Source organism: Cololabis saira, chromosome 22, assembly GCF_033807715.1.
Source record: "Cololabis saira isolate AMF1-May2022 chromosome 22, fColSai1.1, whole genome shotgun sequence".
Lineage (NCBI taxonomy): Eukaryota > Metazoa > Chordata > Actinopteri > Beloniformes > Belonidae > Cololabis > Cololabis saira.
This window is the reverse complement of record NC_084608.1, coordinates 9,170,950-9,186,278: the sequence shown is the minus strand read 5'-3', so window position 1 is coordinate 9,186,278 and position 15,329 is coordinate 9,170,950.

The window sequence follows — 15,329 nt, the reverse complement described above, 5'->3', positions numbered from 1 at the left end:
TGGAGCAATTTAACTGGATAGTTTTTTTTTAAAGGCCAAAATGAAATAGAGTAACGAGGCTGTTTTTAAAATGTAAGGAGTAAAAAGTACAGATAATTGCGTGAAAATGTAAGGAGTAAAAGTAAAAAGTCGTCTGAAAAATAATTACTCCAGTGAAGTATAGATAACCAAAATTTCTACTTAAGTAAGGTAACAAAGTATTTGTACTTCGTTACTTGACACCTCTGCATGCATCATCAAATTCCCCCTTGCCAGCGATCGTGGGAGACAGCCCCCCTGGCGTGCCAGATCCAGGCCCGACACGTCTTCACTTGTGCTACTGCAGGTCTGTTTCACAGCCTGAGGGAGGTTCTGAACAGCACAGTGGAAACTGACATCGTCCCAAACTATGGGATGATAACATGACATTTGTTTCCTGTGCTCCTGATGTTCAGAGCGCAGATAAGACTCCAGAGACGCGGTGGTGGAGAATACCCCGGTTGCTTATGTATGGTTTGGACACATTTTCACAAATGATTCACACAAAAAACACATCCCTCAGAATTCTGCAGATTTTCACTTAAGATCATTGCAGAAAAAAAGTCAAAGTTTATTTAGACGGGACAATGCATATTAATGCACACTACATTAAGCAGTATGAATACACCGGGTTTTAGCAGTAATGCTAGTTTCCACCCGCAGTCCCCACAAACAACCAGACACACTCACACTCACACTCACACCATGTTTTTTGGACTGTGGGAGGAAACCGGAGTAACCGGAGAAACCCACGCAAGCACGGGGAGAACATGCAAACTCCACACAGAAAGGTCCTGCTGGGCCTGGGAGTTGAACCGGGAACCTTCTTGCTGTGAGGCAACAGTGCTAACCACTAAGACACCGTGCTGCCCAAAACTGAAGAAAAAATGCGAAAACGCTACTTTTTAGTCATTTAATAGCCATTATCTTGAAAATTGGTGGCCATATTGGAATTAAATTGACACCATCGAGTTATTCCAGTCATAATACATTCATTTTGATGCTTGGATAATTAACATTCTTCTGTTAATTCAAGTTCTACCTCGAAAACCTTTTTTTGGCGTTTGACGAGGCGGCCATCTTGAAAACTGGTGGCCCTCTTAGATTTTCAGCTGGGCAACGTACTTTTATTAGAAGGTATGTCCTGGACATCATTTGTACCAAATTTGGTGCTTGTACCATGAAGTGAACGATTCGGCTCAAAAATGGACTTAAGCAGCCCCACTAATGGCAACAGGCAGAGCTACATCTCCCCCAGGCTGCTCAGGGACTTCAACAACGGCGGGTTTATGTTCCTCTCCTCCTCTTTGGAAGACTGATGCAAGTTTCACCCACATAAACAAATTAATGGGGTTGTTCCAAACATTTTTGTAGAGTTTTGTACGTACTTCAGCTAGTACTTCAATATTCTGCAAGGCAATTTAATTTGAAAGGAGTATTTATACAGCCCAGTGATTCTGTACTGAACCACCTGTAGAATTGTAAATTACTGCAGACAGATGGGATGAAGACGTCTTGAGTGTGGATGCTCTGTACTCTCATCCAGCTGAACTCTCTCCTCCTATCAAGACTCTGGAGACAACTGTCCTTCGTCTACAGGTTTAATGACATGCAGGAAAGTGTGAAACGAAGAAAAAAAAACAAAGAAAAGGACATTCCCTAATCAATCCACTGTTTCAGAGTTGGCACATTGTCCAAACATCACTGACTCAACTCAGTCAATTACAAAAATGAATCTTTTTTTTTTTTTTTTTTTTTAGCAGTCAAACATTCTTGAGCAAATGTATCTTAAAGCTGTGTTTAATTTTTTCAGGGCTTCGCAGGGGATGTTTTTCAGAGATGATTGTTGCTGCGTTCGTGATTGTATAAATATTAATTGTTCTGTCATACCAACTTTTTCTTGTAACTGTATTTTCCCGAAAACCATTTACTCTACATGTAGGTTTCATCTCAGATAAAATGCTAATCTGTAAAACAAGTTATAAATAAGTTACAGTCAAAAGGGTGTTAAAAGACAGAGACAAAGTTGACAAATTTGCCAGACTGCATAATGTTCTCCATAACTGTAACTCCATTACTTTATATGCTAGAAAATGTAGTTTTATTTTAGTAAGTTTATTTGTATAACACATTTCATATACAAGACATTTCAAATAAAAACATTTGAAAATGCATTAAAAGGTAAAAGAGTTTAAAGGCAGAATAAATTAAGACGGACAGTCAAAGTAGAAAAAAAAAGAATAAAACAAATGAGATGCAAGAAACAAAAGGTTGGAGTGCCTTGTGGGAGATTACTGAAATGCAGCAGTAAATAAACAGACTTTCAATCGGGACTTGAAGCAACTGAGAGTTTCAGCAGCCTTTTGGCTCAGCTCCTTCTTCACCCTGACGGATCAATGCATTGATCCACCTGTCGATCAAATCAAATCAAATAAAACAAAATCAATTCTCCATAATGTCCATTATCAGTTTCAGTTCATTCACTCAGTACTCACAACTTCCAGGGTTTCTGAGCGTTAATTTACTTTAATATCTATTCGATAACCCTATACTTTCAGAAAAAAACATGCCAGTGAGTTTTAAAGTTTGGGTTGACATGTCATCAAATGTTTTTTTTTTTTATCAACATAATAAAATAATGTATATTTGTCTAATAATGTAATGTATAATGTATATATATATATATATATATATATATATATATATATATATATATATATATATATATATATATTTTTTTTTTTTTTTTTTTAATGTATATTTATATGTGATTCGCTCTGCCTAATGCTTTGTCCCCATGGCAACCCAAGAGATCCGTTATGTCAATGACCCCCTTGATGATGCAATAAAGCAATAAAGACAGTCATATCACGTTTGGTGCTGGCAGAGCAACTATCACATACAGAAGAAACATGAAAATCAGCTTAAATGACTTGATGGATAGCAGGAACAGGAGCATAAGTTGCATCATTACTTTATATGCTAGAAAATGTAGTTTTAATTTTGTGCAAATAAGCAGTTCCTAACTGAAGACAGTTTTCTCAGGACTGCCTTGTTAAGGTTCCTGACTTGCACTGTTCTTTAAAAGAGTAGTATAATTTTATTTAGAGCATGGTTTACTTCAGGGCAAAATGCATAGCTGTAATCATGAGATGAAACATCTTGGAAGCAGCATTCTTAGCATCACGTTACATTAGAAAGGAAATCTGCGTTCACTGATTGTCGGTGTGCACGGAGAGGGCTTTTAAAGTCCATGGAAAAAGCAGTGCAAGTTAGCACAGAATTATTTAAACATGGACATGAGATGTCGTTTATGGGTTAAAGTGCTGTGATGTTGGTTTTTTTTTTCACAAATGTACTATTTTGTGTAAACAATCTAACAATACAGAAGGCTAATAATATGTCAGATTCTCAGAAACTAGATAAACTGAAACAGAAGCTTGAGAAAGTGAATTGAAAACTTGATCTCAGCAGCATGTTGTGCAAAAGTCAAGTAAGGTGAAATAAACGAATAAGCCATTGAACTGTTTGCCTAAGGTAATTAAAAGTTTAAGATCTAAAAATACAATTGCTTAGGGTTATGGAAACATCATGGCTTGCCATAAACAGGCTTAAACAAAGTCTATTGTGGGTTAGAAATCTCTCAGACTGTGCATCTTTTTCTTATTTGTTTTAATTTCCACAACCCCCCCCTAAAAAAACAGAGTAGTTCACAGAGAAACCCAAATATGGATGCCAAGGGGCATATCATTTCCACTTGAAAACACCAGAAGCTGGAAATACCAGGTGTACTGTATCTGACGTAAAAAAAAAAAAAAAAAAAAGGAAGAAAAGTTAAAGAAGCCAGAAATAAAAGAATGAAAAAGATTTACTTCTTCTTTTTTTCCATATGTTATTCAGTCAATAAAGTGTGTATGCAGCGCAAGAAAAGACCTGTGCACGAGGGTGCAAGGACCCTATAGCGCTGTTTATTATGTACAGGCCAGTGGCAGCACATATTGCAAGGCCATTTTGCATAAGCCAAACACAAACCAAACCTAACACCCCCTGCGAAGCCCTGAAAAATTCCTGAAAAAAAGAGAAAAGACCTTTTTGACAAGGAGAAAATGACAAAATGGCCCAAAGCCAAGCCAAACACAAAAAACCCTGCAAAGCCCTGAAAAAAAAATCCCGAAAAAAGAAACACTTGAAAAAAAGAAAAAACCTCTTTGACAAGGCAAAAGGGACAGAAGCCAAAAACAAAAAACATCCCCTGCATTTTGCGTGCAAGCCGAAGACGCATAACACCCCCTGCAAAGCAGGGCAAGTATTGTATGACACCGCTTTGATCATACCTGTCAAATATTGGATTTAAAAATATGGCAAATTTCCCGCTGCTGTCCCACCAGCCCAACCGAGGTGCATTATTACATTTTAAGACAGATTTACGAGAAATAAAATAACTACCTGTCAACCACTTACAAAGTACAATTGTGTGCTCAGAATCTGACAGGCCGACCTTTGTTGACACTGAATGTTTAAAGGTACATTTTCACCTTTTGTCAGAAGAAAATAAAAAAGGTGGTGCTTTGGGAGTTATTATTAAACAGTTGTTTACATGTATGAACGACGATGACTGCATTTACCAGTCCAGAACCACAGCACAAATCCTCACATTCACAGGTAAACTACTCTCTGCAGCGGTCTTCTAACTGAGGTCAGGGTGAGGTCATTTCACACTAAAGCCACCAGCCGTACCAAATCTGCCTAGAAAAACAGCCACGGCACCGCAGAGTAGAGAAACAACCTGCCCCGGCTCTCCAGCCTCCTTGCTGGCTGCCAGTTTAATCCTTGAGGATTTGGAGTAACTACCGTATTTTCCGCACTATAAGGCGCACATTCAATGAATGACGTATTTTCAAACCTTTTCCACATATAAGGCGCACCACATTATAAGGCGCTACAGTAGAGGCTGGAGTTACGTTATGCATCCATTAGACGGTGCTGCGCTAAAGGGAATGTCAACAAAAAAATGTCAGATAGGTCAGTCAAACTTTATTAATAGATTACAAATCAGCTTTCTGACAACTCCGTTCACTCCCAAAAGGAATAAACAACTGTTTTATTATTTTCGAGTTGCGAGACCTGTTGCGGCTCAATATGGATCCATATATAAGGCGCACCGGATTATAAGGCGCACGGTCAGCTTTTGAAAAAATTGAAGGCTTTTAGGTGCGCCTTATAGTGCGGAAAATACGGTACCTCACTGCTGATATGCAAACAGACGGCCAGATAAGCAACAGGCACGCTGTTTATTTCTGCACGCTCTTGCTTCCAAACACAGACTTAAACAACAAGAGGCCTCTGAGTGAACTCCAGGGCTGGACGAGGTTCTGAGTTCACCTTGTGCAACGCTGCAATAAAGCAGCGGTGCTGTGTGCAAGACACACATGTTTCTGCAGCTGAGCTTTGTTGTGTGAATGCTGAGTCGGCCTTGTTTCAAAACTTCCACTTCTCCCCCCATAATTCATATATCAAAACGAAGATGAAAGATGAAAATTCATCAGCTTTGAGACAGTGGCAGTGTAACTTTAACAGTGGCTTTGTCAGTTTGTGGCAGTGTGTTTCTATAAAATCAGACCAGAGCTCAGAGAGTACCAATTTAGTAAGTTTATTTGTATAACACATTTCATATACAAGACATTTCAAATAAAAACATTTGAAAATGTATTTAAAGGTAAAAGAGTTTAAAGGCAAAATAAATTAAGACAGACAGTCAAAGTAAAAAAAAAAGAATAAAACAAATGAGATGCAAGAAAAAACAGGTTGGAGTGCCTTGTGGGAGATTACTGAAATGCAGCAGTAAATAAACAGACTTTCAATCAGGACTTGAAGCAACTGAGAGTTTCAGCAGCCTTTTGGCTCAGCTCCTTCTTCACCCTGACGGATCAATGCATTGATCCAACTGTCGATCAAATCAAATCAAATAAAACAAAATCAATTCTCCATAATGTCCATTATCAGTTTCAGTTCATTCACTCTCAGTACTCAAAACTTCCAGGGTTTCTGAGCGTTAATTTACTCTAATATCTAGTCGATAACCCTATACTTTCAGAAAAAAACATGCCAGTGAGTTTTAAAGTTTGGGTTGACATGTCATCAAATTGTCATCAACAACAAATGTAACATAATAAAATAATGTATATTTGTCTAATAATGTAATGTATAATATATATATATATATATATATATATATATATATATATATATATATATATTTATTATTTTTTTTTATGTATATTTATATGTGATTCGCTCTGGCTAATGCTTTGTCACCATGGCAACCCAAGAGTTCCGTTATGATGTCAATGATCCCCTTGATGATGCAATACATCTCTCATATACTGCTGCGGAACTCTCAGACAGTCATATCCCGTTTGGTGCTGGCAGAGCAACTATCACATACAGAAGAAACATGAAAATCAGCTTAAAGGACTTGATGGATAGCAGGAACCCGTCCTGCTTCCAGCTGAAAGAAATCCGGACACTTTTATACCACGTGGCAACATCTCTGAGCGTCCTTCAGGATTCAGGGATAGCTCATATTGCTGTTGCACCCAAGAGTATTCAACTGGTGTATCACGTAATCCAGCCATTTAAGGTAGAGCTTTTGGACTTCAACTGTCCTTTCTCACAGACAGGGAACTGGGGGTACAGAGCTCCAGAGACAATTCTGGGTCTCCCCTGTGAAGGGACAACTAACATTTGGTCCCTGGGCTGCATTGCAGCGGAACTGTGTCTGGGAATTGAACTTAACTCTGGGCGTTTTGATTATGAAGTGATCTGGAATATAACAAGAAGTCTTGGTCGTCTTCCTGAGCGTCTCCTAAGGGCTGCACCCAAAGCACTTGAGTTTTACCTCACCTCACCTTCTATTTTGCATGCAAACCAGTGGAGACTCAAGACCCCAGATGAGTATGGGATCAACTCACTGAGGATCCTTGGGATTAGTGCCCTGGCAAATATTGAGGTATTTCAACAGATGGTCAGGAGTCATCAGTCCGAAGTAGAACAGGCAGATCTGGAGAACCTTATGGACTTGCTCAAGCTGATGTTAAAGCTCGATCCTGCTGAAAGAATCACTCCCAGCCAGATTTTGCAGCATCCTTTTATTACAAATTCACACACGGAGCAGGATAAAAACCAAACCAGTCAAGATCCACCCCAGACAGAGCCAGTGAAGACATGCTGTACAAGCAGCACAAAAAGAGGAGAGAAAAGAAAACTGGACGACGGCGTGATGCCGGAGTACAGGATCCGCAAGGTCATTTCTCCAACGCGAAAAAGAATTAGAACTTGTGAAGCAAGATGTCATAGTAAAATTTCTGAGAGCAGCATCTCAGATACAGCTGCTCTAATTTCGCGGCGCAGCATCCGAGATAACTATTCCCTACCAAGAAAGACGATGAGGATCGAAGAGGAAAAGAACTTGGCAACAACAAGCGTCTCCGAGTCTGTTCCAACTACTGAGATCTCTTGTTCAGTGATTAAAAGGACAGAAGGTGCAACGGCCTCGGCAATAGCAAGCACCTCTAACAGTAATCCCACTATAGAAATTTCTTCAGTGAAGACATGTACAAGCAGCACTAAAAGGGAAAGGGAAATAAAATACGAAGATGAGGTGAAAACAGAGAACAGGATCCACAAAACCCTTTCTCCACAGAGAAAAAGAGTCAGATTTTGTGAAGCAAACCTTTGCCAAATAAGATATTTTAGTGACATTTCTGCTGAAACAATCACTCCCAGCCAGATTTTGCAGCATCCTGTTATTACAAATTCACACACGGAGCAGGATAAAAACCAAACCAGTCAAGATCCACCCCAGACAGAGCCAGAGAAGACATGCTGTACAAGCAGCACAAAAAAAGGAGAGAAAAGAAAACTGGACGACGGCGTGATGCCGGAGTACAGGATCCGCAAGGTCATTTCTCCACCGCGAAAAAGAATTAGAACTTGTGAACCAAGCTTTTTCAGAAAAAGACGTCATAGTAAAATTTCTGAGAGCAGCATCTCAGATACAGCTGCTCTAATTTCGCGGCGCAGCATCCGAGATAACTATTCCCCACCAAGAAAGAAGATGAGGATGGAAGAGGAAAAGAACTTGGCAACAACAAGCGTCTCTGAGTCTGTTCCAACTACTGAGATCTCTTGTTCAGTGATTAAAAGGACAGAAGGTGCAACGGCCTCGGCAATAGCAAGCACCTCTAACAGTAATCCCACTATAGAGATGTCTTCAGTGAAGACATGTACAAGCAGCACTAAAAGGGAAAGGGAAATAAAATACGAAGATGAGGTGAAAACAGAGAACAGGATCCACAAAACCATTTCTCCACAGAGAAAAAGAGTCAGATTTTGTGAAGCAAACCTTTGCCAAATAAGATATTTTAGTGACATTTCTGAGAACAGCATCCCCAATATATTTCCACAGAAAAAGAGGATCAATTATGAAATGGAAGAGGCCATAGCAAGTACCTCTAAGTGCTTTCCTACCATTGGGAGCTCTTTTTCAGAAGGTAAGAGCACGAAAGATGGCATGACCACAGCAATAGCAAACACATCTAATAATGTTCCTACGACTGAGATTTCTTCAGAAAGAAAAAGGCAGGAAGATGAAATGGAAGTGGACATAGCAAGCACGTCTGAGTATGTTCCTACAAGGGAGATTTCTTCTTCAGAAAGAAACAGAACAGTTGATAAAACGGCCTCAGCAATAGCAAGCACATCTAAGTATGTCCCTACAAGTGTGATTTCTTCTTCAGAAAGAAACAGAACAGTTGATAAAACGGCCTCAGCAATAGCAAGCAGGTATAAGTATGTTCCTACAAGGGAGATTTCTTCTTCAGAAAGAAACAGAACAGATGATAAAACGGCCTCAGCAATAGCAAGCACGTCTAAGTATGTTCCTACAAGTGTGATTTCTTCTTCAGAAAGAAACAGAACAGATGATAAAACGGCCTCAGCAATAGCAAGCACGTCTAAGTATGTTCCTACAAGGGAGATTTCTTCTTCAGAAAGAAACAGAACAGATGATAAAACGGCCTCAGCAATAGCAAGCAGGTATAAGTATGTTCCTACAAGTGAGATTTCTTCTTCAGAAAGAAACAGAACAGATGATAAAACGGCCCCAGCAATAGCAAGCAGGTATAAGTATGTTCCTACAAGTGAGATTTCTTCTTCAGAAAGAAACAGAACAGATGATAAAACGGCCTCAGCAATAGCAAGCAGGTATAAGTATGTTCCTACAAGTGAGATTTCTTCTTCAGAAAGAAACAGAACAGATGATAAAACGGCCCCAGCAATAGCAAGCAGGTATAAGTATGTTCCTACAAGTGAGATTTCTTCTTCAGAAAGAAACAGAACAGATGATAAAACGGCCTCAGCAATAGCAAGCAGGTCTAAGTATGTTCCTACAAGTGAGATTTCTTCAGAAAGAAAAAGGCAGGAAGATGAAATGGAAGTGGACATAGCAAGCACATCTAAGTATGTTCCTACAAGTGAGATTTCTTCTTCAGAAAGAAACAGAACAGTTGATAAAACGGCCTCAGCAATAGCAAGCACGTCTAAGTATGTTCCTACAAGGGAGATTTCTTCTTCAGAAAGAAACAGAACAGATGATAAAACGGCCTCAGCAATAGCAAGCACGTCTAAGTATGTTCCTACAAGGGAGATTTCTTCTTCAGAAAGAAACAGAACAGATGATAAAACGGCCTCAGCAATAGCAAGCATGTCTAAGTATGTTCCTACAAGGGAGATTTCTTCTTCAGAAAGAAACAGAACAGATGATAAAACGGCCTCAGCAATAGCAAGCACGTCTAAGTATGTTCCTACAAGGGAGATTTCTTCTTCAGAAAGAAACAGAGCAGATGATAAAACGGCCTCAGCAATAGCAAGCACGTCTAAGTATGTTCCTACAAGGGAGATTTCTTCTTCAGAAAGAAACAGAGCAGATGATAAAACGGCCTCAGCAATAGCAAGCACGTCTAAGTATGTTCCTACAAGGGAGATTTCTTCTTCAGAAAGAAACAGAACAGATGATAAAACGGCCTCAGCAATAGCAAGCAGGTATAAGTATGTTCCTACAAGGGAGATTTCTTCTTCAGAAAGAAACAGAACAGATGATAAAACGGCCTCAGCAATAGCAAGCACGTCTAAGTATGTTCCTACAAGGGAAATTTCTTCAGAAAGAAAAAGGCAGGAAGATGAAATGGAAGTGGACATAGCAAGCACGTCTAAGTATGTTCCTACAAGGGAAATTTCTTCAGAAAGAAAAAGGCAGGAAGATGAAATTGAAGTGGCCATAGCAAGTACCTGTAAGTGCTTTCTCAATATGGAGATCTCTTGTTCAAAATGTAAAGCGAAAGAAGATAAAACGGCCTCAGCAATAGCAAGCACGCCTAAGTATGTTCCTACAACTGATATTTCTTCTTCAGAAAGAAACAGAACAGATGATAAAACAGCCTCAGCAATAGCAAGCACGTCTAAGTATTTTCGCCCTGCTCCGGGACCAGGGCGAGCATCAGCTCGCTGTGCTGGCGGCGCTGATGCCCGCGGAGCGACCCAACCCTTCGCCACCCTTGAGGTTCGCCGCAGCAGCACGGGAGGAGCTGGCAGCGCCGCAGCTGAGAGGCCGGGAGGCAGAAGCTGCGGGCCGCCAAGCGACGGCTCCCGAGACGGCGGGGCCAACGGAGTGGCCCACCCTAGCTCCACGCCTGAGGTTTGCCGCAGCAGCGCGGGAGGAGCTGGCGGCGCCGCAGCTGAGAGGCCGGGAGGCAGAAGCTGCGGGCCGCCAAGCGACGGCTCCCGAGACGGCGGGGCCAACGGAGCGGCCCACCCCGGCTCCACGCCTGAGGTTCACTGCGGCAGCGCTGGCGGCGCTGCAGCCGACCGGCCGTGAGGCAGTCGCTGCAGGCCGCCAGGCGACGGCTCCTGGGACGGAGTCGGAGGTGGAGTCGGAGGCGGAGGCGGCTGCAGAGGTGGAGGCGGACCAGCAGGGCGGCGTGACGGAGGAGGTGGTCCTGGACGCACCCCGGCCATGGCCGCGGATGCCGTCTGGCCCGAGGCCACCATGGGCCCAGTCCCGAAAGCAGCTTTCTCAGCAGTCGGACCGTCGCTGAGGACGACCCACCGACCGTTGCCGCTGGTCGGCCCGACGCCGAGGGCGGCCTCCCGACCGGTCTCGACGTCCGTCCGACCAGGGAGTGCCCGGGGGCGCAGACGGCGGTTCCGGGCTTCCTCTCCCGCTCCGAGATGGACGGGGGGGGGGTAAGCTTGGCCGGACGGACCCCGGCGCGAGTTTGGCGTTGGGGGTATGTGGCAGGGTGGAGGAGCTGCAGCCACTTAGGCTGATTAGGGCACAGGTGGGCCCAATCAGCCTCTCCACCCTGCCTGCCTGCATAAGGCATGGCTGCGCAGCAGCAAAGGGCTGGGCTCCCTTGGAAGCTGTTGAAGCTGGAAGCACGTGTGACCTGGGTGTTTGTAATAAAGAGGGTTCTGCACTAAACTCCGTGTCCTCTCAATCCTGTCGGTCGGGCCCCCATAGCACTAGCCTTACTACACACTCATAAAAGGTGATCACGCAAAATAAAAAAAACAAACATGATGGCTCTCAACAGGTGGGTTCACGCAGCTTACACATTCACAAATCACACTCATAACAGGCCATAACGCAAAATAATAATAACAATAATTTAAAAAAAAACATTAGCTCTCAGGTGGGTTCAGGCCATATTAAGCAGGCTGGCCTCTTACCTTAAAGCAGCACAACGTAACTGCCGGAAAACTCCTGTCCCGTCACGTGCATTTGTTTTGAGAGAAGACGGGACGCTTTTCTGTTTCACCAAGTGAACAGACGGAACGCAAAAAAAAAAGATGTTAAACTGCTGGAAAGGAACTGGAATTTACCGGGATACCTTAAACAAGGAAGCCAGGGAGCGGTATATGGAGAAAATAATGATTATTAACGGTCTGGATCCATATGAAATCCCTACTAAAGAATGGAGCTCCTCGTCGGAGCGCCACTCTTTAGAAAGGATTTACTGCCGCAGTTCTGCACAACCCACGTCTTAGGCTACCTTGTTTAGGAGTGTTTGGCAGCTGCTTTGGTAAATGTTTGACTCGCCATGTGTTTCAATAAATTAGTATAATAGTACAACATACAGTACATGTTTTGTATTACTCTTACTTTTCTTTTCTTTTTTTTTGACTGCTTTGAAGAGGCTCCGAGGCGTGAGCAATATTTTTTTTTCCTCGTGAGATTATTTTTTTCCTCTGCAGCTACAAATCAAATAGTTAATATTTTTTCCTCAACAAAATTGATCGCACCGCAGAGAGCTGGCCAACAACTGCGTTTAGCTGGAGAAGTGGGGAATAAAACCCGTTTGAATGATCCGACCCCGGTCTGTGAGTGTTTGTTTGTGGTTTAATAAACCCGTGTTTTGATCCGACGCCCGTCTGTGTGCGTGTTTGTTTTTTTACTGAGTTTGGTCGGACTCGTTACAGCCGCGATCCAACCGAGCCGACGACTCTTTCACTCTTTTAATTTGTTATCTCAGATAATTGGCCAGCCTCCGTGGTTCTGCCTCCGAGCAGGAAAGCGGTGAAAAGTTAAACCATTAGCGATCTTTTCCCCACGTCTGTTGTGTGTGGAGATGCTGCAGCCACAACGCAGCAACGGGTTACCAGCTTCTGCGGAGCTGCGCTCCACGCCCCGCCCATTTTCGTCTCGACTACGAATCGGGATGGAGGGGGAAGTAACGTATGCCGTAAAGCAGTCAAAGCCGTAAAGATTTGTAGTTTTTTAGTGTGGCAGGGTTCCTACCATGCTCCTCAAAGTTACATAGTGCCAGTGAAGGTGATACAGACCCCCCCAGACCATGACAGAGGTGTCATTAAACCTGTTGGAAGTTGATGTACCATCACAATGACTCTGGAAATATGATATTAAGGTGGAAAAGTTACGTAGTGTCGCTTTAAGTTAAAGCAAGTCACTGATAGCAGCGGGGGCGCAGTAGCATTCTGCTTCTGGCATTCGGAGCGAAAACATCTCTCTCACCAGCAACCTGTTCACAGTTTTACTGTTTCAAGCCTGAGGAAGACCCAGAGACGGTCCAAACGTTTTCATTTGGCACACTTTCCTTAGTTGTTATATAATTTGTTATTTTACTTGACTTTATTATTTAAAACCAATTTTCAGTAACCCAAGATCCGGTGACGGAGCAGCAGGAGGGTATAAATAGAGCAGGAGGTTCTTACATTAATATATTATTATATTAATATATACTATATTAATTTTGCTCTCGCTCCTCAGACAGTGAAAGACGTGCTTCACAGCTCTGAGCCAGTGTTTCTTTGTGCCTTTGCCTGAAGAAGACTTAAAAGAGTTGAAACGTTGCATTGAGGCACAAATTTATTTGAGTTGGCACACATTTGTTCTATTGATTATTAATCACTTTTTTCATTTTCCTAATTATTTTTTCATTATATAAAAAAATCCTAATGGTGATGAATGACAACTGAACAACCGTCATTCGGAGCTGCCCGGACAGACCGGACACCTCCTGTCTATGGGGGACAGGTTCCTTTTCCTAACCCTAACCTTAATCCCATTCGTCTAAAATTCAAGTCTTAGATTTATTTAATTTAAAAATAGGGTTAAAAAGATTTTAATCTTAAAAAAGGTATGGCGTTAATTTTTTTTTTAGTCTTTATTTAAAAAACAAGGTTAAAAGTTCTTTATTTTGAAATAATTAAAATAAACATTACATAAATTTAATGAAAAACAAGGTTAGAAGGCTTAAAATAATAAAATAACTATTATATTTCATTCAGTATTCAAGGGGTTAAGACACTAAATCATTTATTTGTAAAGTTCCTGGTAAAACAGCCGGTAAAGGCGGTTAAAAACAGAGGGTATAAAAGGCGGAGCCACGAGGAGGCTCATTCCAGTGTTGCCAACGTAGCGACTTTGTCGCTAGATTTAGCGACTTTTCAGACCCCTATAGTGACTTTTTTTCAAAAAAGCGACTAGCGACAAATCTAGCGACTTTTTCTGGTGTTATTGGAGACTTATCTGGTGGGCAGAGCAGAGCAGAGACGAGACCCTCACCACTCCACGTCCAGACTGCAAATGAAATGCGCTTGTGCAAAGCCGCCGCTGGCTTGCAGAGCGTGATGTAAATGTAAACGTTTCTTTTTTCTTTTGGGTCACTTTGCCAGTCCCAAGCCCGGAAAAAGGAGGAGGGTTGGTTGTAGAGCTAGCAATTTCACCCTACATAACAATCCTTAGATTAAATTTGCTGTTATAACATTTAACAATACAGGACAAAACTGATGTGTGTAATGTGGATCTAGACAAAGCATTAGAATCATTAAATGTTGTTAATGTTGAAATTATTTTTGTACATTTGTAGTTCTAAACATTTTTAGGGTGTTTTTTACTCACTTTTGTCTCTCCCACGACATTATTCCTCTCTCCTACAGCGTCCATTACAGATATATACAAATTGCCAATTATGCAAATTAGGCGATGACGTCATTTAGCGACTTCTAGCGACTTTTGGGACAGCAAATAGCTACTTTCCTTACTGAGGAGTTGGCAACACTGCATCTGCCCCGGAGCACTCGGCCTCGACTTACGTTCCTTCAACAGAGGGTGGGAGAGGAACGGGACCCTCTGTTGTGACATCGTCTCTCTCCTCATCTCTGGCTGCCACTGACACCTTTTTTGATGTGAACCCAAAGTGTGCAAGTGACACACTCTGAGTTAGCTTCCGCTTAGCCATGTTATTGTGGCATCTCAACTAGCTCATTGCGCTGTGCTGGCGCACATGGCTAATTCCTGATCATTATTGTTGTGACTGCTGCAGTAAGACACACCTGGATTAATCAGTTTGCCCAATAATGTAAGACAGGAAATAAATGAGCAGCTTTAATTTCAGGAAGTAGTGGAGCTGTGCATATTGCCCTTTGAGTTTGGTGTGGTGTAAAGTTTTGGAGAGTGTATAGACATGCTCAACTCACTATGAAACTGTGGTGGTGGAGTGATACCACATTCTACATGATTAATGGGAAACACTGATGTATGTATGTTCTTTTATTTTACCCATGTATAATAAATTAAATTAATTTTATCTTTATTTTACTAGATAAACATCGGCTTGATGGTGCCACATGGAACTGATGGAACTGATTTGAAACCTCTTAGAGGGAAACACTCCCATTATATGTAGACCCAGAGGTAGCAGCACCTGATGTACTGAAACAAGCTGTCCAGA